Here is a 27786-nt window from a genome sequence, read left to right on the forward strand (position 1 = left end):
GCTATCATGACTCTTGGACTTAGGATCTTATCACTTATCCATTCATCATTTGACAAGCACTTAAATAAGCCAGTTTTTTGAAGAACCAGGCATAGAAAGAGGAAAGGGACCTTTGTGGTCAGGAACCCCTTTTTCGCTATGATTGCAAGAAACATGGAGAGCTGACATCAAAGTGAGTGTGGCCTCCACATGCCTAGAGAAAATGCTCACATGGTTCTCATGCTCTGCTGAATGCAGCTCAGATCAGATCAGCACAGGTCCAGAGACGCAGGCTGCAGTGTACATGGGACTGAACCGGGGCGTCCACGCTGAGAGCTCGGCTTCACGCTTTCACTTCCCCTGAGTTCCCCTCTGCCGCTCTGATTATAATGAAGTTTTTGCGCAAAGAATCTTAATTATATAGCAAGGAACCAAGAGTTCCATAATCTTTTTAAAATTTATTTATTTAATGTTTTTTGGTTGTGCTGGGTCCTTGTTGCTGTGCGCAGGCCCCCTCTAGTTGTAAAGAGTAGAGGCTTTTCAGTGCGCTGTCTTCTCATCGAGGTGGCTGCTCTTGCTGCGAACCACGGGCTCTCGAGTGCAGGCTCCGGTAGCTGCAGCACTGGGGCTCAGTAGTTATGGTGCACGGGCTTAGTTGCTCTGTGCCATGTGGGATCTTCCTGGGCCAGGAATTGAACTGGTGTCCCCTGCACTGGCAGGTGGATTCTCATCCACTATGCCACCAGGGAAGTCTATTATAATCTTTAAAAAGTGTCAATATTTCTCAAACACCCTTCCCACTCATACTTACTTGAGGGAAAATGAGAGACTTCAATATCTGTTACTCTGAAACTCACAGTGTGAAACCAGTTCACGACGACACACCTCCACGGCGAAGATCTAGCTGCCAATCTAGAGGTGTGAATTTTCACACCTGGGGCTTCAGAAAGTGAGAAGTCCTGTGAAATACGAGATTTGTAGTTTGGGAGTTGCCCCCTGCCTCAAACGCCAGCTCCAGGGGCACCGGCATCTGCAGTGGACTTGTTCACTGCTGCATTGCAGACACCTAGAATAGCGACCAGACTTCAGAGCCAGTGAATAGCTATTGAACGAATCAATGCTTATGAATGAGTTTGGGTGAGTTACTTGGCTTCTCCTTATCCTGAAAAAAAATATAGAATTGTTGTGAGAACAGTTGGTTTCATCATGTGAACCTCTTAAAAACAACGCTGATTAATGTTAAATTTTTTGAGCATAGGTCTTTCTGTTAATGGTTCTCTTCCTATGTTCTCACAGAGGACTATCAGATATTCAGAATTTCACAGATTTATGGCTCAGCTGGTAAAGAATCCACCTGCAATGCGAGAGACCTGGATTCGATCCTTGGGTTGGGAAGATCCCCTGGAGAAGGGAAAGGCTACCCACCCCAGTATTCTGGCCTGGAGAATTCCATGGACTGTATCCATGGGGTTGCAACAAGTCAGATGTGACTGAGTGACTCACTTTTTTTCACATCTTATAATTATCTCAGTCAAATGATGCTATCAAAAAAGTCCTGAAGACTTTTGGCTTGATTCTTTTTGTATAAAGGTCAGATATGCCCAGGGTGCTTTGCTTTTATTCCCATTGGGCTTCCTAGCTGGCACAGTGGTGAGGAATCTCTTTGCCAAAGCAGGAGATGAAGGTTCGATCCCTGGGTCAGGAAGATCCCCTGAGGAAGAAGTGGCAACCCAGTCCAGGATTCATGCCTGAGAAATCCCATGGACAGAGGAGCCTGGTGGGCTACAGTCTATGGGGTCTCAAAGAGTCGGACAAAACTTAGCAACAAAACCACAACATGGACATGAATACATCAAGTCTTACAAAATAGGTTTAAAGGCAAGTGGCACCATACTTACTTCATCAAAGAGAAGAACAGAAAATGCAGTTGAGAACCAGAAACGGAATACAGTCTCTGGCTCCTGCCTTGGCTGGCTGGAGTAACCGCCCACCCACCCAGACTTCTCTATAGAAACCTAATACAGTGAGAAAATAGCCATTCCCATATCCCACTGCTGAATACCGATCTGGCTATTCTTATTAGTAAGAATAAATATTTGAGCACAGAGAGTACAGCAGAAATGGATTTTGGAGTCTGAAAGACTGAAATCCCAGTGGTGTGCTCTTGAGAAAACTACGTAGGCAATCTAAGCATCAGTTATGTCCTCTGTAAAATGGGGTCAAGGGTAGCAACCTGGCAGTGGGGTTATAAAAGTGATAGATGATGTTTGTACGCTTTCAGGAGATGGCCTGTTTATAAACTGTGCTTAACAGAGGATGACGATGATGGCAAGGAGATGAGCATGATAACGATGACGATGATCTTCCCTGTTCAGGAAACACAGGCTCAAGCTAAATAAACACGTTGCCTCTCCTCCAGGAATGTTAGTACTTGAGAAAACTTAAAAGTGCTGAGATTGTGCAGCTGATTAGGTCAGCTTTTCAGGGAGACAAATTTATAGAAGTTTGACCTGGGTTTGATCCCTGGGTTGGGGAGATCCTCTGGAGAAGGGAATGGCAACTCACTCCAGTATTCTTGCCTGGAGAATCCTCGTGGACAGAGGAGCCTGGCAAGCTGCCCGTCCACGGGGTTGCAAAGAGTCCGACATGTCTGAGACAGCACAGCACAAATTCACTTGACCATACCTTTCGGTGGCCCAAGCTGAACATTCTCATCTGAAAAAACAGGGCTTTTCTTTCCCACCAGTTTGAGACCACACACACACACACACACACACACACACACACACACACACACCAGCAATTCATTTCTCATTTTGGTTTGGGATGGAGCCAGCTGGTAAAAGAGTTCAGAGCATGTTTATTGTCTTTGTTCTCGAGCATTTTCTAGGGCTTCCTGGCAGCTCGTGGTTCTGCAGCAAGAAGCAAAGCCCTCCAGGATTGACAAACCCAGAGAAACCCCGGACTCGGGCCATTGCCCAGGGCTGGTGCAGGGCAGCTGAAAGCCTGTCCCCTCCCGCCTTCAATTCCTGCCCAGAACTCTGAGCAAACACAGGGCAGGAGGGAGCATTTGGCTCCCTGGGGCTTGTTCTTACTAGTGTTGCCGTGGCGATGACTGTGCTGTCTGTCTCCAGGCCCCACACAGGACCTCTCCCCTTGGTACTGACTGGGCGAGACTCTGGAGTCTTTGCTCTGGGGTCTTCAGGGGGGGATATGCTCGTGTGTGTGTGTGCGTGTGTGAAGCCCCTCACACTGGGTTAGCAGAAACTAACACAACATTGTAAAGCCATTTCATCAATGTGTGCCTGCTCAGTCGTGTCTGACTCTTGTGATTCCATAGACTGTAGCCCGCCAGGCTCCTCTGTCCACAGGGTTTTCCAGGCAAGGATACTGGAGTGGGTTGCCATTTCCTCCTCCAAGGGATCTCCCCATCCCAGGGATCGAACCCACATCTCCTATGTTTCCTGCATTCGCAGGCGGGTTCTTCATCACTGAGCCAACTGTGAAGCCAATAAAGCAATTATACACCAATTTTAAAAATTTTTAAATGCAAAAAATGAACAGACTGAATAGAAAGATAAATGATTTTTTTTTTAACTGACCCCTCTGACTGCAGACACTGCAGATGTCCTGGTTTCCAAGCCGACGACCTGAGCCCCAGTCCAGTCCTCAGGCCTGGTCCACTGACGAGTCTTACTCTAAGCCTGGAGGTGCAAACCGTGCTCAGTTCAGGCCGAGCTGTCTCTTCCCAGCGCTCTCCTCCCACTGCCATCATTATGCCCTTGAGCACATCCCGGGAGGCCCAGAGCATCAGCGGTCCAAGGCGTCACCTCTAGCTTTCAGCCAAGGCCCAGATCTGACTTTTCCACTCTGCGGAGCCCTGTGACCTTGAGCCACCTGGGTAACCTCTCTTTGCCCCAGTTTCCTCAAATGTAAAGGAAGGATTTGAACACCAACTTTGCAGTGCTGATGTGAAGATTAAATGAGATGGTGGGTAGAAAGGGTCTGACCCACATTGATAGTGATGAGTAGAATCTGCATTCAAACTGCTGGTGCTCTGCACGCCTTCTGCACATGCCTGGTGGTGGGGTTTGTCTCTGTGGGCTCCCAGCAACTCCCCCAAGAGTTCCGTTGTAACCAGAGTGAGTTAATACAGGTTCCTGTGGGACTTGTTATGCCGCTGGTGCGTTTCCAGCTTGGAGAATGGCGAGACTGATCTAATAATTAATCAATTAAAAATCATATCTTAAATACCAAGCATTGTTGAGGTGTCATCTGCAGAAATGAAAGTTGTGTGCACAGGACAGGGAGAGAGGGAGGTGTCTGTCCAGGTATGGACAGCATTCAGGGTGATTGGAGCTGGACGGGTAACATGCTTGGGCATCTGAAAAGAGGTGATCACAAGGAAGGGGCTTGAAGAATGAAGAGGGACTTTCCCAGAAGAGAAAACAAGGAAGGGATTCTAGATGGAGTGAATATGCAAAGGTGCAAAAAACAGCCAAGAAAATGCCATGTTTGGAGAAAGGTTCTCCGTGGTTGGAGCACAATGGGGAGGGATTCTTCTGGAAAGACAGGAGGGGAATGGTTGATCTATCCTGTGCGGTGATGGTCTGGCCTCAGCTACTCAGTAACCCGTCAGTGAGATGGTCCACCTGCCGTATCACCCACTCTCAACATCCCCCTTACCTGCAACCCCAGAGGCAAGAAGACAGTCAGGGGGCAATGGTCAAGTCTTGACTCCAGGTAAATGGTTCTCTCCGCTCCTGTTCTGCTATGTAAACTTTGAGTTCAGTTTCTTCGCTTATAAAATGAAATTGGGGTGTGGTGACTGTGCTTTCTTTTAAAAGAACTTCAGGCAAATCTGTTTCTCATTACCCACTGACGAAAATATCTATGGGCATTGTTTATATGAGGGCGTCCCTGATAGCTCAGTTGGTAAAGACTGCCTGCAATGCAGGAGACCCTGGTTCAATTCCTGGGTCGGCAAGATCCCCTGAAGAAGGGAAATGCTTCTAGGACTTCCCTGGGGGCTCAGCTGGTAAAGAATCCGCCTGCAATGTGGGAGACCTGGGTTCGATCCCTGGGTTGGGAAGATCCCCTGAAGAAGGGAAAGGCTACCCACTCCAGTATTCTGGCCTAGAGAATTCCATGGACTGTGTAGTCCAAGAGGTCGCAAAGAGTCGGGCATGACTGAGTGGCTTTCACTTTTCATTATTTAGATGAAGCAGCTGTTTAACTTACCCTTCTAGAAGATCCTGTTTAACTTACCCTTCTAGAAGATCCCGTGAAGCCATTTGGTAGAAATCAATTCGACTTTTCATACATGGTGATGAAGACCTGGAGTGGAATTTTCCCACTCTCCTTGTGGCCGTGCGTGATTTTTCCATGTCACGCTGTGTTCCCTCCTGTAGGTTGATGAGCTATCAAACGTGAACCATTGCTTCCACTTCTAATTCCTCTGAGAAGGGATCTTGTATTACAGCTCAGAGGGAAGAAACTTGAGCAGAGGTGAAAGTACTTGACTTTCTCCCAGCCCTTGACCCCACCAGCCTTCTCTCCTGAACCCCACCAAGAGACAAAACCCAAAACAATAGCAGCTGAGCCTTAAGCACTATCAGAGCCTTAAGTGATGAGCTGGTGGAACTATTATGTCACCTGAACCATCAATGAGAGCGGCCTGACATGGGTGGCTTCTCTCCATTCTTCTCCTAGAAAGGCATTTTCTATATTCTGTCAGGAGTAAGATTGCCTCAGTGCCCAACCTGATCTCTGCACCTTCCAAAATCACAGCTTGGCTTCCTGAAGACTTGGTAGGCCAGCAGTGTTTCCGACGCAAACTGGCTGAAAATTGCCCTTCAGTGAGTCTTCAGGGCATAGAGGAATCCATGGAACTGAAATAACAATTCTGCCCTTCCCATAAGGAAAGTGAGCCACAGTAAATACACAGGCATGTTTCAGGCCCAGATCCCCCAGCAGAAAAGGAAAAAAACATTCAGCGCCCTTATTTACGGCCCAAGGTCCTAGAGTTTCTTTCTCCAAGGCAACCTCAGAAATGCAGCGCGCGCAGTCTGCAAAGAATCCTGGTAAGTAGGCAGATGGCGGAGAGAGATAACATAAGTTACGGGAAAATATTTTGAACTACATGTGCAAGTGTTTTATATTTTATATAGTTGCTGTTTAGTCACAAAGTCATGTCCAACTCTATTGCTATGCCATGGATTGTAGCCCTCCAGACTTCTTTGTCCATGGAATTTCCCAGGCAAGAATACTGGAGTGGGTACCGTTCCCTTCTCTAGGGGATCTTCCCAACCCAGGGATCAAACCCATGTCTCCTGCATGGATGGGCAGTTTCTTTACCACTGAGCCACCACCAGGGAAGCATATATATATATATATATATATATATATATATGTATATGTATATACACACACATACATACGTATGTAAACACATATGTATGTATATGGACTTCCCAGGTGGCGCTAGTGGTAAAGAACCCACCTGCCAAAGCAGGAGACATAAGCGACCTGGGCTCGATCCCTGAGTTAGGAAGGTGCCCTGGAGGGCGGCGTGGCAACCCACTCCAGTCTTCTTGCCTGGAGAATCCCTTGGGCAGAGGAGCCTGGCGGGCTACAGCGCACAGAGTTGCAAAGCGATGGAGACGACTGAAGTGATTTGGCGACCACGCACGCACATACGTATGTATCTGTGTGTGTGTGTGTGTGTGTGTGTGTGTGTGTGTGTTCACGGCACACAGTGCTTGGAATCTCAGCTCCCAGACCAGGCACTGAACCCACACCTGCTGTGTTGAAAGTGTGGAATCCTAACCACTGGACTGTCAGCAAAGTCCCCAAGTATTTTTTTATCATCAAAGTGCCACTGACATCACAGGAAGTGGCACATTTCACATCAAAACTCATTCCTTCCACCAAGATAACAGTAAGAACATTTTTCACATGAGAAAGTGAAAGGTCTGAGAGCAAAATGCCTTTTTAAACACTAATTAACTGAAAGAGGTTGTTCTGCTTCCAGTTCTTCAAACTTTCACAAAAGTTCTCCTGATATTTGAGGGGTTGGCTCCTGGTTCTTGATTGTCCTCTCTGCCTTTTTTTTTTAAAAGTCATTTATTAAACCCCCACCCTGCTCTGGGAAGCCAGCATCCTGCAAACAATGCATGGACTTTAGGTCTTTAGAAAACAGACTCAGCCTGCCCCTGCCCCAAGGGGAAAATGCCATGAAAAGAAGGCATTCCAACCAAACTGCTGTAGAAACAATGGTGGAACAAGTTTGCTTTCTCCCATGAAATTTTCCTGGGCTTTGATGTCAGTGAAATGTAAGCTCACTTCAGAGTACAATGCACACACCTGGAGCCCAGGAAGGTTGACAGAAAGAAAAGAAAGTTTGCGAGATGTACATCTGGGTCAACTAAGGGGACACAGGGCAGCACCCACAGGTGGGAACGTGGTCCTGCCGCGACGACTCTTTGCAACCCTATGGACACTGTAGCCCGCCAGGCTTTTCTGTCCATGGGATTTCCCAGGCAAGAACACTGGAATGGGATGCCATTTCCTTCTCCAGGGGATCTTCCTGATCCAGCGATTGAACCTGTGTTACCTGCCTTGGCAGGTGGATTCTTTACCACTAAGCCACCAGGCAAGCCCTGAATCAAGTCTAGCTAGTTCTTAAAAGAAAGGAGTAGGAAACCCACTTCCCTGGGTTAAAGGGGAAGCTGAGTCAGTGACTGTGTCCTGTGCCCCTCCCCCTGGAAATCCAGGCAGGGCCTGGGGCAGACTCTGCAGACAGACCCCAGGGAGCCCTGTTCCACTGTGCATCCTCACCATAGAGGTCACAGCTTAGCGAAGACTCCTGGATGAGTCTACCAGGATCAGTTTTCCTATCTTGAGCAGAAGGGACTGTGTTGGCCAGCATGACCCTGCCGTTCTTCCTTGTTTCTGCCTTGAACCTGCCGCTTGAAGGTGGCAGTCACTTTACTTATAACTGAAGCAGAATTTACACTTGGGTCTCACCCACCTGCAGAGTTGTCCTTCTCACCACCATGCCCTCCCGCCTCCTTCAAATCACTTTTCTGGCTCATAAATGACAGCCAGCAGAAAGAAGCCAAAATGCTGGGCAGTGGGAGACAGAGAGAAGTATACCGGACCAGGTACCTGCAGAGAGATCTGAGCTCTAGTGCTTGTCTCTGTACTGGCTGTGTGGCTTTAGTTCAGTCAGTTCACCTCTCTGAGTCTCTGTGATACTGTGATTCATAATATGAAATATATTATTGTGTTCCATTTCTGGCACAGAGTTGCTAAAAACCCTGAGAATTTCCTAAGGAAAGAGAGCCATTGGAGTTGTCTTTTGTTGTGTTAATGAGGTGACTTTTGGAAAGCCCCTGGGTCACCTAAGGATGGGAAACTGGTTGCCAGGGGAACCAACCACGTGATTAATAAGTTGGAACTTTCACCCCCACCCCCAGAGCTCCGGAGAGGAAAGAGGGGCTGACAATTAAATTCAATCCCCAGTGACGAATGTTTTTATCAATTATGCCTATGTAATGAAGCCTCCATAAAAACTCAAAAGGATGGGGCTCAAAGAGCTCTGAGACTGGTGAACAGGTGGAGATTTAGAGAGAACAGGGTGTTCAGAGTGAGCATGAAAGCTTCCACATAGCTCATCCCAAGCACCTCTTCCATCTGGTTATTCCTGAATTATATCCTTTTATAATAAACCAGCGATCTATAAGTAAACATTTTTCTGAGTTCTGTGAGTTGCTCTAGAACTTCGATCGAACCTAAGAAGGGGGCCACTTTCCTGGGTTAAACGGGAAGCTGGCTGATCAGAAGCACTGGTGACAGCCCAGCCTTGTGACTGGCAACTGAAGTGGGGCAGGAGGAAGCAGTTTTGTAAGACTGAATCCTTTAACTGTGGAATCTGATGCTCTCTCCTGGTTGATAGTGTCGGGACTGAGTTGAATTGTACAACACCCAGATGGTGTCTGAGAACCACTTGGCGTGGGGGAAAGAAAAAATCCCACTCGTTGGAATTGGGTGCAGAATTAGAGTCTCATCAGTGATTTCACTTTCTTTCTTTTTTTCTTCATCTATGAGAACTAGCCTGGGAAACCTCTAATGTCCCTTCCAGTGTTCAGGCTGTTATGTTTCCAGAATATGGGCGTACCCCTGCCCTCCTGATATGCCACACTTAATCCCTAAACCCTGCTGAGTTATGTTTAAATTTGTTAATCACAAAGTCAGGCGTCCGACTCTTTGAGACCCCATAGACTGTAGCCTGCCAGGCTCCTCTGTCCATGGGGTTTTCCGGTCAAGAATACTAGAGTGGGTTGCCATTTCCTACTCCAAGGGATCTTCCTTACCCAGGGACCGAACCTGTGTCTCCTGCATTGGCAAGAGGATTCTTTACCACTGAGTCATCTGTGAAGCCTAATGCTCAGAGAGGCCTAAGTGAACAGCTGATTCTATGACTGGCATATCCAAAATTCACACACAATTCATCACATACAGTGCATAGACTCAGATCAAGGCAGGCCCCTGCCATTCCTCTATATAAAATTTCTGGCCCATTAATGTGAGCACTTATTCTTTACTCAAACAAGCAAACAAAATCCAAAGGCAACGAAACCACAACAAAGGGGCCAGGGGATGTGCAGGGAATGTACCTTTTCTAAGTGCAGTTGTTTAAACACCGCCACGTTCCCCACCCACCACCCTCCAGCCAACCCCATGAACTCTGGTGCAATCACATTAAAAAAAAAAAAAAAAAAAAGCGATTTCCTCATCAAATACCTTTCCAGTGTGGTTTGTAGTTCATTTGTTTCTTTAAATGAAGCGTATATCCACCTAGGGCCTGATGTTTGCATCCATGGGTCCCTTAGGAAAGAAATAGCACCATCCAAGAATCGAATTGAAATTACTTAACCTTAAGACCGCCTACAGAGCAAGGATTCAGTGTCCCATTCAGATCTTTTTTCTCCTTTGTTTTGCCAGGATCTCAGATCAAAAGGTGCTTTAGCTTCTGAGCCCCATAGGGCTCCTCCCTTTTGGATGCTGCAGTCTACATCCATGTTAGTTAGAATCAGTCAATGCAAGTAAGCCTTTTAGGAGTCAAAGGAAAGGTGACCACTTTCCCTCATATGACACAGCTCTGTCTTCTTTCCATTAGAAAAGCTGTGCCCAAGGAAAATATCACAATGATTTCATGCTGCTGGGTTCTCATACTGAGCTTGTCACCCGTAAAATAATAATCTTGGCAACCCTATGGAAGGTAGCCCGCCAGGATCCTCTGTCATGGGATTCTCCAGGCAAGAATACTGGAGTGGGTCACCATTCCCTTCTCCAGGAGATCTTCCCCACTCAGGGATCAAACCCAAGTCTCCTGCACTGCAGACAGATTCTTTAGCATCTGAGCCACCAGGGACCTCTCTGAGCTCTTGAGAGGGTTAGATAAGTTGATTCATATGACACGCTTGGAATCGTTCCAGCTATACAGGAAGCACTCAACAAATGTCAGCCACAATTATTTTTTTAATGTGGAGAAAAAACTATCACTTTCTGATCACCCCTCTGGGTCAGGCATAGTGCTAAGCACTTTGCGTCATGATTTAATCCTCATAGTTACTCAACAAGGTACTAATTATTATGCGTACTTTTACTGAGTGAAGAGGTTAAGAAACTCATCCAGGACCAGAAAGTTGGTGAATGGTACCCCTGGGGTAGGATTTGATCCCAGGTCTGTCTAATCTGAAGTTCTACGTGGAGCCCTGTGTAATGAAAACAGTATTGTTTCAAGGGAAGAATAGTGGAAGAATTCCCACGGTGACCAGCAGCAGAACAAATGACAGAGCAGGCCTTCTTGTGAGAAACATCTGTTGGGGGTTGCAGGGAGGCAGTTCAGCAACTAATGTTAAGACAAACATGGTTTTTCTCAAATATACTCAAGGGAAGCATGGCTGACACCATTAAGTTAGCCCACTCAGTTGCCCCTCCAGTCCCTTTCCTTTTTCTTACAGAATCTCAATTTTAATACAGTAATGATACATCCATCCCCAGAAAAGGAATCATGGCCCTCTCATTCTCCTTTGCTGGATACTCACATTTCTGTTCTTTCTTATAGCTAGCCACCCAGTTCAGACCATGGGGATATAAGAACGTTTTTCTTGGGGGCTATAGGAAAAACTTCTGTTCCTAGAGACTAATAAAGAAAAGGTCTTTTGCCCTTTTAAGCTTGGAATGCTCATGTGATATCTGGAACTGCAGCAGCCATATTAAGACCATGAGGCAGAAGAATAAAACACCATTAACACTGAAGATGGCAAAGAAGGATGGAAAAAGCATGAAAGGATAACCAAGTAACTGAGGAAACACTGAGATCAGCTCCAGACTTCTTAAGTAAATAATAAATGTAATTATGAGTTCATTTGCTCACAATATTTAATCAAGCATCTTGTTCCTAACTGAAACAGAAGGTAACCTTAAGGGAAAGAAGCTGAAGCTCCGCTTGATCAGAATTAAAACCCCTCCATCTGCCCTTTCATGACAGGTGAACTTCACCTCATTCTGCCTGATGTCCTCAAGGTTAATTGCTTACATAATTTGCCTTTTCCCCTTTTTATAACCACCCCCATCTCCCACTCCCAATATCATCCATGATAAAGTTATTTGAAGGCAAGAGGTTTGAATAATATTATTATCCACTGTGCCCTCCCCCATCCTACACCACTCTACACTGAATTGTCATATCCACTGCAGGCAGAAAGACCATAACACACACATGCACACGCATGTGTACACGCACATACACACACAGAACCATACGTGTTTATTGACCTTAAGCCGGAATCGGTGGACTACCAGCGCTGAAGCCCTATTCAAGATCAAAACACGCCGGAAAGAAGAGGGAGAGATGAACATAAGTAGAAAGAGACTAAAATTAAGTAAGAAGCAAAAGAAGAGAAAGAGAAAATTCGCCAACAGCAGCAGCTCAAGGGCTTGACAACAGTGAGATTTACTGCACTAATATGCCAGGCTGCCTGTGGTAATTAGTTTCTGTAAAACCATATCTCCTAGCTCAGATTCAATTAAATCATACAGTGTTTATTTGAGATGGGAGGGTTGGCAGGGCCCCAAGCTCAGCCAGCCCACCTGTCCCTTGCCTGGCACAATGTGTGTGTCAGTCACATTGTTTTCCGATGGTCAGGCAGTGAGGGGATGAGGGGGTGAGTGTTCATGCTGACAGAGATACAGAAAGATGCCGCACGAGGCAGCTATGGTACTGAATGATGTCATGCTCTTCTTGACTTGAAAACTCACCCCAGAAATAGTTAACCCAGGGTTTGATCCTACCAGTGGTTATTTTCAAATCCCTCTGTGTGGAGGAGGCAAAATCAGAGTGATTGTTTCTTAAAAATCGTACGTAAGAACAGGCTCTCAGTTTGTCAGGGAAGATGCTAATGGTACTGGAAAGAAAAGCATCTTATTCAGGAAGTTTGTCTATTTCCTGGTCGCTGCACAGAGGTGCTTTTGATGGAATGCACTTAACATGCCCCCTCCATCGCCTTAGAATGAATGGACAGCCCTTCCAAATGCCCTCAGTGTAAGACATGTGCGTGTGAGGAGGTGCCTGGGAGGAGCAGAGAGTGTGGTCAGAATGAGAAAGCAGAAATTTCTGCACAACAGCATGCATGCTGCAAGGGCAATTTCTTCCTCCTGAAACTGAAATCAATATGAAATTGAATCTGTGTGCTTCAGCTCCACGGGTAGCTTCCCAACCTTCTTTCTTGGCCAATCGCGATCCCTCATCAATCCACTTGCGTGGCTTTTTTTTTTTTTCTTCTGTGTCTCCTACCAGCCAAGTGCAGGTTCCCCTAGGAGAGAAGCAGCATAACATGCCAGCTGCTCCCTGTTCCTAAAGAATTAGCAAGAAAATCACCTTTGAAAACTAAGATCTGCAGGGAAGAAGAGTAAACGATGTTTTAACTCTTAAACCATCCATCTCCTGCTAACCGCTTCTGCTGCCTGGGACAGATCTGTTAAGCAGATCTTGACCTCAAGCAGAATCTGATCTGAAAAATTATTCTGAGTTTATGAGGATGCTCCTATCTCCTTTTTCTACTTCTTATGGCTGATTATTTGCTATGTTGTTTTAAATATATATATTTGTTTATGATTTACTAAACCATCACCACTATTTATTTTGGCTGCTCTGGGTCTCAGCTGCAGCATGCACGTGGGACCTAGCTCCCCGACCAGTGATTGAACACCGGCTCCCCTGCATTAGGAACACGAAGTCTTACCCACTGGACCAACAGGAAAGTCCCTGTTTATTTGTTATTGTCTTGATCTTCTAATTCCTTAATTTCACTTGCCTGAATTTTCCTAGGAGACAGTGATTCTTTATTGCACTTGTATTTGAGAACATGACATAAAATAATAACTTTAAAAGCCCTCCCAGGCTTAAGACAACAGGATGAAATTCAGTGCAATTTTCCACTCAAGGTAACTTTTTCTCTTTTGAAATCGTTATTTTTTCCACCAATGGGTGTGCCTTACATTTCCACGACTATCCTGAAACCCCAGCTTTGTTTCTTCCTGGGCTTAACTTCTGCTTCTTTACCCAGAAGCATGAATGCATCTCAGTTATAAGAAGATTCATGGTCAAAGGCAAACAAACAATCCACCGAAGAAATATGACATCCATTAAACTCTAGCAGCCAAATTTCGTTATGTAAAAATGCTCAACCTCCAGTACCGGAGGGAGGAAAAAAAAACCTTACATTGTTGGGCCCTGACCAAAAGGCGAACACCTTAAATCAATAGAGACAGCAGCCTGCAATGCAGTCACTGTACTCTGAAGTAGCTCAGATTTGGAAAGGCAAAGTCACTTGCCCAAAGTAACCCAGTGAGAAGGCAAGACTAAACGCTGGTCAGTCAAGTGTGACACTTTGACATCTTGTGGGCCGGCCAGCGGGAAGCAACAGCTGATGATAAGAGCCCTGGAAGGGACTGACATCAATCAACGTCCAGATGTAAATTTCAACAGCACAAGACAAGTCTAAGCTGCGAACACCCAGCGCAATGAACATCCTTGGTGACCCCTGAATGTCACTGCAGAGGAAGAAGGGGAGATTATCACCCCTAAGGGATAGACGTCACATTGAAAGGTCTCAGGTGGTTTAATAGTCCTTGCCTAGTCTCTTGAGTCTGTGATCCTAGGTCAAGAAACCCCTGACCTACGTTCATCTAGAACATAGGAGACTGCAACTATGAATGACTAGAATAAGTCTGTCTATTTCATTATTTGACTTTAGAAGAAGCAGAAAATTCCAGTCTGTGCCTAGTTCAGTTTGTAAAAAAACCCAGAGGTCGATTACACTTGGATTTTTTCTCACAATCAGCTTCCCATGTCACTCCAGCGCTGCCCAGGAGATGGTCAATGTATTCCGGCACACTCAGCCCAGGGCAGGGTGACTCTTGCCCATCTCCTGATGGTGGGATTGTCTGTTTCATCCCCAAGGGTGATCCTGATTAAGAGCACAGACTCTGGAGCCAGACAGCCTGGGTTCTACTTCTGGATGTACTGCCTTCCTGCTGGGTGACTTTGCGGGATCATGTGACGTCTCTGTACTCTGGCTGTGAAATGAAGAGAAGAGAAGAATGCCTTATCCTAGGTTGCTGAGAGGCTTCAATGAGATACTTGCTATGAATTTCTTAGGACATTACTCAAGACTCTGCATATGAGAGCTGTTTCTAATATGATCATTAACATTGCACCTATTGAGACTTAGAAAACGCAGCCTCCAGAAATTCTTCCTTAAACCCACACAGCCCTTCAAAGGGCAGAGTGACTGAGGAAGTCTAGACCCAGGGCAGTTGCTCTGCAAGTCCAGGCTGTGCAGTAGAAGATGAGAAGCCTTGGATGAACACATCACATGAGAGCAAATCCCCCTTCACAGGACCTCCCTAGAGCCGCATTTATGTCCCACCAAATTCCACACTGCTGTTGCTGTTCAGTCGTGTCCGACCCTTTGTGATCCACGGACGGTAACACGCCAGGCTTTATTGTCCTTCACTATCTCCCAGAATTTGCTCAAATTCATGTCCATTGAGTCAGTGATGCTATCTAACAATCTCATCCTCTGCCACCTCCTTCTTCTTTTGCCCCCAATCTTTCTCAGCATCACGGTCTTTTCCAATGTAGGCTCTTTGCTTCGGGTAACCAAAATATTGGAGCTTCAGCTTTAGCATCAGTCCTTCCAATGAATATTCAGGGTTGATTTCCTTCAGGATTGACTGATTTGATCTCTTTGCTGTCCAAGAGACTCTCAAGAGTCTTCTCCAGCACCACAGTTTGAAAGTGTCAATTCTTCAGCTCTCAGCTTTCTTTATGGTCTGACTCTAATATCCACAGAAGCCCTAAACTGCAAATGCAATGGTATTTGGGCATAAGATCTTTGGGAAATAATCAGGGTTAGATGAGGTCATGACTGTTGGGCACTCATGTTAGGTTCCGTGCCCTTATATAAGGAGACACCAGAGATCTCTCTGCCTCTCTTCCTTCCGTGTGGATGGCCAACGTGCTCAGTTGTGCTAGACTTTTTGCAATCCTATGGCTGTACCCCATCAGGCTCCTCTGTCCATGGGATTATCCCTGCAAGAATACTGGAGTGGGTTGCCATTTCCTTCTCTGCGGATCTTCCCGACCCAGGGATCAAACCCATGTCTCCTGAGTCTCCTGCATTGGCAGGAGTATTCTTTACCACTGAGCCACCAGGGAAGTCATTCTGTGTGAGAACATAGACAGGAGATAGCCATCCACAAACAAGTAAGAGTTCTCACCAGAAACCAACCATGCTGGCACCTTGATCTTGGACTTCAAGTCTCCAGCACTGTGCGAAGGTAAATTTCTGTTGTTTAAGCCCCTGTTTTTGAACTGTGGTACTGGAGAAGACTCCTGAGAGTCCCTTGGACTGCAAGGAGATCAAACCAGTCCATCCTAAAAGAAATCAGTCCTGAATATTCATTGGAAGGACTGATGCTGAAGCTGAAGCTCCAATCCTTTGGCCACCTGATGCGAAGAGCTGACTCATTGGAAAAGACCCTGATGCTGGGAAAGATTGAGGGCAAGAGGAAAAGGGGATGACAGAGAATGAGATGGTTGGATGGCATCACCGACTCGATGGACATAAATTTGAGCAAGCTCTGGGAGTTGGTGATGGTCAGGGAAGTCTGGCATGCTGCAGTCCATGGGGTTGCAAAGAGTTGGGCACGACTGGGTGATTGAACTGAGCTATAGTGTTTTGTCTTGGCAGCTGAGTTGACTGAGTCACCACCTGAACCTGAAACCAGCAGTTCTTACAGCTCAGTTCCTTTCCCATTGGCTAGTAGAGAGAGGCGTGTCCATATACAGGTGAGGCTCCTGCCTAAGATTCCACTGCAGAAAGGATTCCAAGGCTGATTGTTGTTTTAAAGCCACCTCAGTAGATGATCACAAATATCCCTGCTACACTAGCAATGTTTCTGTGACATCCACATATAAGAACTCTTAACTCTACTGGTCTTGTAACAGAAAGTAGTTCTTATCACACAGAATACACATAGTAATAGTTCACATACCTTAATTTTCCATAAAACTAATGTTTTCCCCTTTCTTATTATATCAACTTGATGGGAAATCTTCCTGAAATGCACTATATAGTTCACCTCCTTAAAAAACATATGTGTGTACATGTGAATATGTGAAGTGAAGCGATAGTCACTTAGTGGTATCCAGCTCTTTGTGGTTCCATGGACTGTAGCCTGCCAGGCTCCGCTGTCCATGGGATTTTCCAGGCAAGGATACTGGAGTGGGTTGCCATTTCCTACTCCATGGGATCTTCCCTATCCAGGGATGGAACCTGGGTCTCCCACATTGCAGGCAGATTCTTTACCATTTGAGCCACCATGTAGGCCCTACATGTGTGTATACACACTTACAAATTTAGCCTTTCTTGATGTTGTATTGATTTCATTCTGAATACCAATAGAACAAGACCTTTGGTGGCTCCTGAGATAGGCAATATTCTTTACCTCCAGTATCAACAATTTTCTCTGGCGTTAAATGACCCCAAGCTATGGGTAGCCATCACAAGCATTTCATGTTTAGAATACGGATGATGAGCTACTTCTTACTCACTGTCTGTGGCAACAGTTGTGAAATCTCTAAGTGCTGTGGGCCCTCTGAGCAGGTTCATCTGCAGTAATGCCCAGAGCCCTCGGTTAAATGGCAAATACCTCAAGTCACAGAGAGCTTCCCTGGTGGCTCAGATAGTAAAGAATTTGCCTGCAGTGGAGGAGACCAGGGTTCAATCCCTGGGTTGGGGTGATTCCTTGGAAAAGAAAATGGCTACCCACTCCAGTATTCTTGCCTGGAGAATTCCATGGACAGAGGAGCCTGGTAGGCTACAGTCCGTGGTGGGTCACAAAGAGTCAGACAAGACTGAGCGATCAGTGCTTTGCTTTCAAGTCATGGTGGGCAGGAGAGCTCCCCGGTAAAGACTAGAACCAAGGACACGTCTGAAAGCTATGGGAGTCAAACAGCCAGGCCCCCAGGGCCTGTGCATTTCATTCTATGTGAGAGATGTGAAGCCATTCTGAGGGCCCCTTCCTGGAAACCACGTGAAATGAAGCAACACACAGGGTTCTGGGGCAAAGGATCACATTCAACACAGAGAGTGACATCTAATAGGGTGCTGGAAGAAGCAGAAGCTTCAAGTCTGTGCCGGTGCTCTCAATTTGGGAAACACCCATAGCCTGGAATCACCAAAGAATATTGGTGCCATTGGGAGTGTGATGACTAAACGTGGGATCCCAGTACACGAGAGGGTCCTGACATCAGAGCAGTCAGAAGCATCTCTGCTGAAGTCACACATCAAGGGCAGGTAAGGCGCAATAAACAAATGTATTCTGAGAAGATGAAGAAATAAAGGGATGACCCCAGGAGGCTCTGTGAAGCCTTGTGACAACCCAACGTGGCTGCTATGCCAGCAGTGACGCAGGAGCCTGCCTGGGACCCTTCCAGCACCAAAGTGGATAGTGCTGCTGGTCCTTTTCTTCCACTTAATAACACCCTGTTCGGATGAATTGTCTAAATGGTGGTCTCCATGACAACAGGCTGACTCACAGAATGCCAGAGTCAGGAGGCAACAACCATGCCAGAAACAGACCTGAAATTTGTTCCTGATGAAGATGACATGAGGTTCTCTGGGCAGGAGAACAAAGGAGAGGTGAGGGGCAATCCTTCGGAGAAACTCTTTTCCCCTTGCACCCCTTTCTGGGGAAGTCCTGACACCATGTTCCTTCATAAACCTCCTGGGGTTGATCATGTTTCACAGTTGGCCTTGGCGTGGCTTATACTTAGGGTTCTGACTTGATATTTCTTCCCTGCTGTAAATGTCAAAAAGGCTGCCCTGCTGTGTCTCAACAGAGTGGAACAATAAAATGTCCATTGTTTCACCACCCCCTTCCCAGCCTCCCAGAGAACATCACGAACAGGGAAGCTGCCTTATTTCCTTTTATTTTCATTTTGATACCTACCCTTTCTGTTTGGGGGGAAAATTTTTTTTTTAGTAACTTTTGATGGGAACAATGAATTCACTCGGTGAGACTGTGTCTCAATTGCTCTCTCCTTCTCGCTCTAAAATTATTCACTTTTCTTCCCCGGAAACAAGATAAAATTCACAGCTCTCTCATGGAAGCATTTCTTTTTTTTCCTCTCTTTGGGTAAAATTGCATGGGGTTTTAAAAACTTTAAACATGGAGAAAATGACCATTTCTTAAATCCAATATTTTGTCTTTCATCTCCTGTTTACTCAGCCTAAAGCCTCAAGGTCAGGTTAAAATTAAAATCACACGAAATGGCTCTGGTTTGTTTTCCTAGTTCCAGGAATATCTGCTTAGTCAATCCTTCACCAGGATGTGATTTTGAAAATACATTAAAACTGATCATTTATTTATCCATTCATTTGGATATTCTACTGAGAGCCTTCCATTGGAGACAGTGTGCTGGGTGCTAAATGCAGAGATGAACAGACATCATCTCTGCCCTTTCCGGGATCAAAATCAGTATTGAGAAAGCAATGTTAGTACCTGAAAAATGGTGTGATAGAGAAATGCCGCAGGTTCTAACGGAGCAGAGGAGGAGCCCCTAATTCAGGGCTGGGAAGAAAGGGAGAAAGGTTTCTAAAAGGGAGAGGGAATAATCGGGGTATCTGCCAAGAGATGGAACTGTATGCCAGGCCAAGACCTATGGGACAGATGGGACTTAGATCAGTTTGGTACCCAGAGAAAGGCACACCTAGTTCAGTGAATGTTATACTGAGTCAAGGATTATGAGCAGAAAATAGAACATTTGGTAGAAACCAAGGAATAAAATACACAAAGACAGGGAGGCATGACAGAGCACAAAACATTTGAATCCTCGAGCCATAAGGATGAGAGACTTAGGGAGAGCTGCCCACAAGGTCACGGTTAGATCCTTCCCCCAAGACGCCTGGGAGGAGCCACAGTGCCAGATAAAGCTTAATTCAAGCAGGTCATGGCCACAAGGCACGGCCAAGAGATCTCCTTGAGGCAGACTTGTCATCAGACTCCCAGAAAGCCTGCCTAGATTTTGAGAGGACACTGGCATTTTGATGCCAGTCAAAATCCAAGGAGTGTGAGTTGAGAGTCGCAGGCTGGAGAAGCTTCCATGGTTTGCTGATATAACCAGTGGCAACACCTCAGGGCTACTGCTTTTGGACGTGATGCCAGACGGCCCAGGGGCAGTGGTACAGAGACATCATGGTGGGACGGCTGAGACCAGCACAGAAGCCACCCACACACACATGTGGGGCTTCCCAGCTGAGGGGCTTTAAGAGGGCCACAGAGATCAGAAGCCACCGTAAGAAGCAAGCTGCTTTCTCTATGTCACATGCAAGGGCACCATTCAGGGCAAGGTCAGTGGAAGGTGGGGGCCACTGGAGGTTGGGGCTTCCACCCTTGACTCATGTGTCCCAGGATTCTTTCAGCTATCACCTGCTGTGTTTTCCCAGTGACTGTCTGGCCACTGACACCACAGCCCATCTGCCATTGAAACTGGATCATGCTATTGATACAGATGGCCCAGGAAGTGGAGGCGCCAACTGGAGAAAAGAAACCATTGCTTCTGCTGTGCATTTCAAACTGTATTTCACTCTGAAGGCAATGAAATTTTGTATGACTGCTTTAAAAAAAAAAAAAAAGGTTTTATCAGGACTCTCAAGGTTTTTGAATATGTGAAGAACCGAAAGCCCTGGGGCCTGGCCATCGCAGCAAGGCATGAGGGGAAGAAGATGGTGACATGAGGGTTCCCACCCCACCGGAAGAAGAGGAGCCCGGTAGGACTATGGTTTCCCTCTCTCGGAACCTCCCCTCCTCTCTCACCAGACCTGTGGGTTCAGAACCCTGTTGGTGGTGCTGGACTGAAACTGCAGCCTGGTCACCCTGGCTTACAGTGCAGTCATGCTACCCATGGAGGGGCCCATGCGGGTGGCCTCCCGGCGCCCTGCACCCCCCTGCAAGCATGGAGAAGAAAGAGGCCACAGGGAGTCCCCAGGCCTTCCGAGGAAAGCATCGTCATCTGGGGCACTGAGTGAAGCCCATGACAGCCGGTAGGTAGTGGGTAAGACCTGAACAGACGAATGAATGACCAGGTGGATGCGCCACTGAATAAATGGATAGATGGATGGACAGACCGAGAGAGGGCTCAAAAACAAAGAACTTCAGAAACCCAGGTTTAAAAAGAAAGCTATCGCGATCAGAAATGAAAAGTAGTCACAAGGTGCTAAGGAGAAAAGGATTGCTAGATGACTTTCATTCAGTGATTGGCTCTTTGCTGAGACCTAGTATTACTGGCTTCCTGGATGGGTCAGCAGATATAGAATTTGCCTTCATTGTAGGAGATGCAGGAGAGGCGGATTCAATGCCTAGGCTGGGAAGATCCCCTGGAGAAGGAAATGGCAACCAACTCCAGTACTCTTGCCTTAAAAATCCCATGGACAGATTTTCACAGGTGACGGTCGGAGGACAGCAAGAGTCAGACAGGACTGGGTCACTGAGCACAGCACAGTGTTACTGAAGGAGCTAGCCCTATGGCAGCTCCCCCAGGGGAGGCAGGAATGGGCGTCTCAAGACATCTAACCAAGGAAGTGTCTGGTCACTTAGCTGTTACTCTCTCTTAGGATAACATTAAATCCGGCATAGAGTGTAAATGTATCTCTTTTTATATGACCCCTCTGCCATATAACCATGGGTTGAAAGAACCATGAGAAACATCATCTTCACATCCAGAAAGCAGTGTTGTGTGGAAAGTACCCAAAGACAAAGTTCTTTTTTAAAAATACTATTGTTGCTGTAACCTCCAAACCCTCACCTGTTATGAACTTTGGGTATTTACTTAAAAACAAAGACTAAGCTCTATTTACATCCACCCAGGAATTCCCCAAGGTTGTAATAAGGCTCTCCAAATCCCTGGTCAAATTTCATTTACATAGGATGACCCAGATGAAACCATCCACTCTGTGTTTACCCCACACACTCTGCCAAATTTCAACATTCTTGCCAGAAGGCAAGTGCACTGTTTCTGTGATTTCATCCTGAGAGTCTGAAGGCATTCCTCATATTTCCAAAGAAGAGCCCCACATGCCAGGCCAGATTTGGTTGGTTATAGAGCCACACAGGAAAAAACTGGCCTCATCCACTTCAAGATTTCCTCAGTTGCCAAAAGTTATTTACTGAAGCAAAACCCAGATTAACCTAAATTGTGTTATTTGGTAATGCTGAAATGAAACAAACAAGAGTCACCCAGAAATTCCTTTTTGTTTCAGTGCTTGTAAAATTTGGTCCTAGAAACGTAAAAATATAAAAGTTAAAATATCCTATCTGTTAATAACCACCAAGAATATGCACATGTGACGTTCCCTTGATGAACGCAGAGTCTTGCTTGGACAAGCATGCTGGGCACTGTCCAGTAACACCATCCCATCTAGTCAGTTCTGAGTCAAGGTTGACTGGCAGAAGAGTATGCCTGCTAAGGCCATTAGCTCTGAAGCCAGATAGCTTGGTTCACTCCTGGCTTTGCCCCTTACTAGCTGTGTGATCATGAGCATCTCTCGACGCCAATTTAACCTCTGTAAGAAAGTTCTGTAAGCATACGTGCGTGCAGGCACGCTCAGTTGTGTCTGACTCTTTGTGAGCCCCTGGATCATAGCACGCGAGGTTTCTCTGTCCATGGGATTTTCTAGGCAAGAATACTGGAGCAGGTTGCCATTTCCTCCTCCAGGGTAACTTCCCAACCCAGAGATCAAACCCACAGCTCCTGCAGCTCCTGTGTGGCAGGCAGAATCTTACCACTGAGCCATCTCAGACACCCCAATAGCAGATTAAGAGCAGTGTCCACCTCCCAAGGCTGTTATGAGGATTAAATGAGTCTGTGTTCGTACTACGCTTTGCCTAGTGCCTGGTTACCTGGTGTGCCCATTGTCATGACCTCTAGGGGCTTCAGGGGTTCCCTGTGGGAAGAAAGAAGAAGGACACTTCCAGCCGTGGCCCAGGTGAACCCCACTCTCCACATCTGGCCACCCTGAAGCCTGGCTGTCAGCCTTCCCTCCTGCTACACCTCCAGCTCTCCATGTTCCTATGGCCCTAAGATGTAGATGCTGGAAACTAGACTGAATATCACTTGACCTCATAGCCACCCCTGGAAATTACATTTCTAAAATAAATGCTGCCAACCACACAGCCAAGGGTAAGTTTACAAACAGATTCAGCTTCCCAGGAAAACATCACCTGTGTTTATCTTCCTTCATACTAATTCTGAGCAATAATTCCAAAATTCAATCTCAGTACCTATTTGGGGTTTCTGATCTACCAGCATCATACAAAGAGCGAACACGTCCTCTGCAAGTCCTAGGGCCTGGTGCTTGCTCCCCTGTGCTGGGGCAGAGGGAGCCAATTGCTGTTGGGGCCAGGAGCACCATTTCCTGGACTTTAGCCCTGCTGGAACTCCACACAACCATTTCTGTCCAAGGTCTCAATGCTGATCCAGAATGTGGACAGAGAAGGAGTGAAGCAGTAGACCCAGCAATCTCCACCAGCTCCCCTGGCCCAGGGTGGGTCCCCCTCTCTCTGACACTCACATACCCCACAGATCCTCACCTCTCTCTTCTGCTCCAAGAACGTGCAGTCAAGCGACCCTAAAAGACATATCTCCTTCCTGAAAATGAGAAAAACTGGGATAAAATGAGTAAAACAAAAATGTCCCAGGTAACCACAATCTTCCATCCCAGTATAAATGAAGTAATTCCGGTGAGTGGAGGGTCCTGGTTATTAAGGTTCTACTAATCATGCTTCTCAGGCTTCCCTGGTAGCTCAGCAGTAAAGAATCCATCAGCCTGCCAACGCAGGAGACGCAGGTTCGATCTCTGGGTCAGAAAGATGCCCTGAAGAAGGAAATGGCAATTCACTCCAGTATTCTTGCCTGGGAAATCCCACGGACAGAGGAGCTTGGCGGGCTACAGTCCATGAGGTCGCAAAAGAGTTGGACACAATTTAGCAACTAAGCAACAACAATCCATGCTTTCCAGTGCTTTATTTTCAGCACACAGGCGGGAGCACCAAGTGCTTTTATGGTCTGACTGGCAGAAAAACCTGATCTTGTTCATTAAAGGATGACTAACATCATCAATGTTCAGTTTGAGGGCAGATGTACCAGAAATGTACATGTCTATTTGTACACCTGGATGTATCTCCCCTAAATGTGCAATGTCGGCACAGCAGCTTCCGCTGAGCCCTCCCATCCTGTCCTCGAAACAGACTGCCAAAAATCCAGCCCATCTGGGTCATTGTTCAGCAAGGACAGGGGCCCTCTGCCAGCACTTGGAGTCAGAGGGGCTCTTGCCTTGTGCCCTGACAGCACATACACGCGTCTGTACACATGCCCTGAGCCAGTGGCGGGGAGACGAGCTCAGAGGGGGAGAGCAGGGAGCAGAAGCAGAGGCAGGCCTGACATCTCATCCCACCTTCTCTAATAACATCAGGGCTCCAGTCCACAGACCTGAATAATCACCCAGTTACAATGCACCAGAGTCATGTGTATTAGCTCTTTAGATCCTCACAAGGACCCTGGGAAACAGAATTGACAGTTTCGTGACTGACAAGGAATCCGTGGCAAGCCCCAGATCACCAAGATAAGACGTTGAGGGCACTGCTTAGGGTCTTGGCTGTCTCAGGTCCCAGGTCAAGATGCTTCTTTCCACTAATGACAATGCTTCTCCTGCGTAGAACTCATCCCAGTTGGGAAAACACGTCCATGTCTAGTACATATTCAAACTACTCCCAAAAACCTAGAAGGAAAGCAGTATTATCACTTCCTGGGTAACCAAAGTTCAAACTGGTGATTTGCCTGAAGTAACAGAAATAGCTATCAGGGCTTCCTTGCTATTCTTTGGAACTCAACATTCAAATGGGTATATCTTTCTTTTTCTCCTTTGGTTTTTGCTTCCCTTCTTTTCACAGCTATTTGTTAGGCCTCCTCAGACAGCCATTTTGCTTTTTTGCATTTCTGTCTCTTGGGGATGGTCTTGATCCCTGTCTCCTGTACAATGTCAGGAACCTCCACCCATAGTTCATCAGGCACTCTGTCTATAAGATCTAGTCCCTTAAATCTATTTCTCATTTCCACTGAATAATTGTAAGGGATTTGATTTAGGTCATACCTGAATGGTCTAGTGGTTTTCCCCCACTTTCTTTAATTGCAAGGAGAGATAAGAAAGCCTTCCTCAGCGATCAATGCAAAGAAATACAGGAAAACAATAGCATGGGAAAGACTAGAGATCTCTTTAAGAAAATTAGAGATACCAAGGGAACATTTCATGCAAAGATGGGCTCAATAAAGGACAGAAACAGTATGGACCTAAAAAAAGCAGAAGATATTATGAAGAGGTGGCAAGAAAACACAGAAGAACTGTACAAAAAAGATCTTCATGACCCAGATAATCACAATGGTGTGATCACACTCACCTAGAGCCAGATATCCTGGAATGTGAAGTCAAGTGGGCCTTAGGAAGCATCATGAGCAAAGCTAGTGGAGGTGATGGAATTCCGTTTGAGCTATTTCAAATCCTGAAAGACGATGCTGTGAAAGTGCTGCATTCAATATGCCAGCAAATTTGGAAAACTCAACAGAGGCCACAGGACTGGAAAAGGTCAGTTTTCATTCCAATCCCAAAGAAAGGCAATGCTGAAGAATGCTCAAACTACCACACAATTGCACTCATCTCACACGCTAATAAAGTAATGCTCAAAATTCTCTAAGCCAGGCTTCAGCAATACGTAAATCATGAACTTCCAGATGTTCAAGCTGGTTTTAGAAAAGGCAGAGGAACTAGAGATCAAATTGCCAACATTTGCTGCTGTGACAGTTGGACTATAAAGAAAGCTGAGCGCCAAAGAATTGATGCTTTTGAACTGTGGTGTTGGAGAAGACTCTTAAGAGTCCCTTGGACTGCAAGGAGATCCAACCAGTCCATCCTAAAGGAGATCAGTCCTGGGTGTTCATTGGAAGGACTGATGTTGAAGCTGAAACTCCAATACTTTGGCCACCAGATGTGAAAAGGTAACTCATTGGAAAAGACCCTGATGCTGGGAGAGATTGAGGGCAGGAGGAGAAGGGAACGACAGAGGGTGAGATGGTTGGATGGCATTACCGATTTGATGGACATGGGTTTGGATGGACTCCAGGAGTTGGTGATGGACAGGGAGGCCTGGTGTGCTGTGGTTCGTAGGGTTGCAAAGAGTCAGACACAACTGAGCGACTGAACTGAACTGATCAGGGCTTCCCTGATAGCTCAGTTGGTAAAGAATCTGCCTGCAATGTGGGAGACCTGGGTTCGATCCCTGGATTGGGAAGATACCCTGGAGAAGGGAAAGTAATTCCATGGACTGTATAGTAAAGTAATTCCTGGAGAATTCCATGGACTGTATAGTCCATGGGGTCTCAAAGAGTCAGGCACGACTGAGTGACTTTCACTTTCAATGAAAACAGAGAATCAACAAAGGCATCTTTGGCTTTCAAATCCCTTGCTCCTTCCCCTACCTCCTTGCTGTCTTTTTTAAAAATAATATTTTAAATGCTCTTTTTAAAATTGTTTGGCTGCGCTGGGTCTCATTGTTGTACCTGGCTTTCTCTAGTTGCGGCAAGTGGAGGCTGCTCTCTAGTTGTGGTTCCTGGGCTTCTCATCGCGGTGGCTTCTCCTGTGGCAGAGACCAGGCTCTAGAGCATGTGGGCTCAGTAGCTGCAGTGAGCAGACTTAGTTGCCCTGTGGCACGTGGGATCTTCCTGGACTAGGGATTGAACCCAGGTCCCCTGCATGGCAGGCAGCTTCTCAACCAACTGGACCACCAGGAAAGTCCCTTGATGTCTTTTGATGAGCCTTTTGCTCTGTTCTTTTGTCAGCTGGCAGCCAAAAGCATCATCCCTGAGAATCAGAATGACCACTTAGCATCAAACCTGGGTTTACTCTGTGTCAGGCCCTATGCTCACACTGAGAATACAACTGTCAACAAGAGAAAATCCACACTGGGGTTCCAGGACCAGCAGGGGAGATGGGCTCATGAACCAATAACACCCTGCAAGCAACAGGTGCTGTAATAGAGGTGTGTACGGGTGCTTTGGGTATTCAAGGTGGGGGAGATGTGTGCTACCTGCCCAGGAAGAGGGCGGGGGTGATACTGAAGCTCTCCACAGTATTACTTAAACACGAGACTCAATGTAAACACAACATAATAGCTGAAAGGACAACACAGTTTTACTCCAGCAGTTCATTGACAGTAAAGACAATTATAAGAAAAAAAAGATGGGCGCGATCAGCTAAACTGCTGATGGTTTCTATTCTTGACACTTTAATTTGAATTGTCCTGAGTCACGCTTATAACCCTTGACATTTCTTGGTTCCGACACAGGTAAAAACCCTCCAGCACCAAGTTGTTTATCTAAAGCCATTCCGGAATTTGTGCCACAGTTGCCATTGTGTCCTGTGCAAGGAAAATGAAAGGGCCAAATTTAGCAGCAGATGACAAGCGTCAGGACCAGGCGTTTCCGAGAAGCTTATGAAATCCTCTCTCCTGTTTACTCTGACTCTTAAATCTCCCTTCCCAGAGCCTGTCTTTCTCATGGGGCTGAGGTGTGGGCTCATCCCACGGCTGCTATTTCCTGTCTCTTTGAAAGAAAGAACTCAGACGTGCCTGCCTCGGGGTGCCCTGGCTGCTTTGCAGCCCAGGGCCATCTGAAAGGCTGGCAGCATCATTTCCCTGAACCGACCTCCCCGAACAACGCAGTTATGAGAAAAGAAAACCCAAACGGCATAGGCATTTCATGTTTACACAGCACCCTGGCCCTGGGTCTTCTTTAGCAAACGGCCTTCCACATAAAGACCAGACATAGATGCCGACAAAGGCACAGAACAGTCCCTTTCCAAGGCTGGGTTCATTTTACAAACAAGACGTCACATGCCTAGAGACAGCAACCTAAGGAGAATGACTGGATGCTTCCCAGTTCAGGAAGAAAAATGAGGGGAAAAAAATCATTAAAAAAAAAAAAAAATTAGAAAGCTGCCTTCAGATTGTTACTTCCCAAATATGTCCAGATAGTAATATTTGAAACATCCTTTTGGTACTCATCTATTTAAAAAATAATATTTTTCCTATGGCATTCAGAAATCCTTTGCATTTTGAATT

This window comes from Budorcas taxicolor, chromosome 12 (assembly GCF_023091745.1).
Source record: "Budorcas taxicolor isolate Tak-1 chromosome 12, Takin1.1, whole genome shotgun sequence".
NCBI lineage: Eukaryota > Metazoa > Chordata > Mammalia > Artiodactyla > Bovidae > Budorcas > Budorcas taxicolor.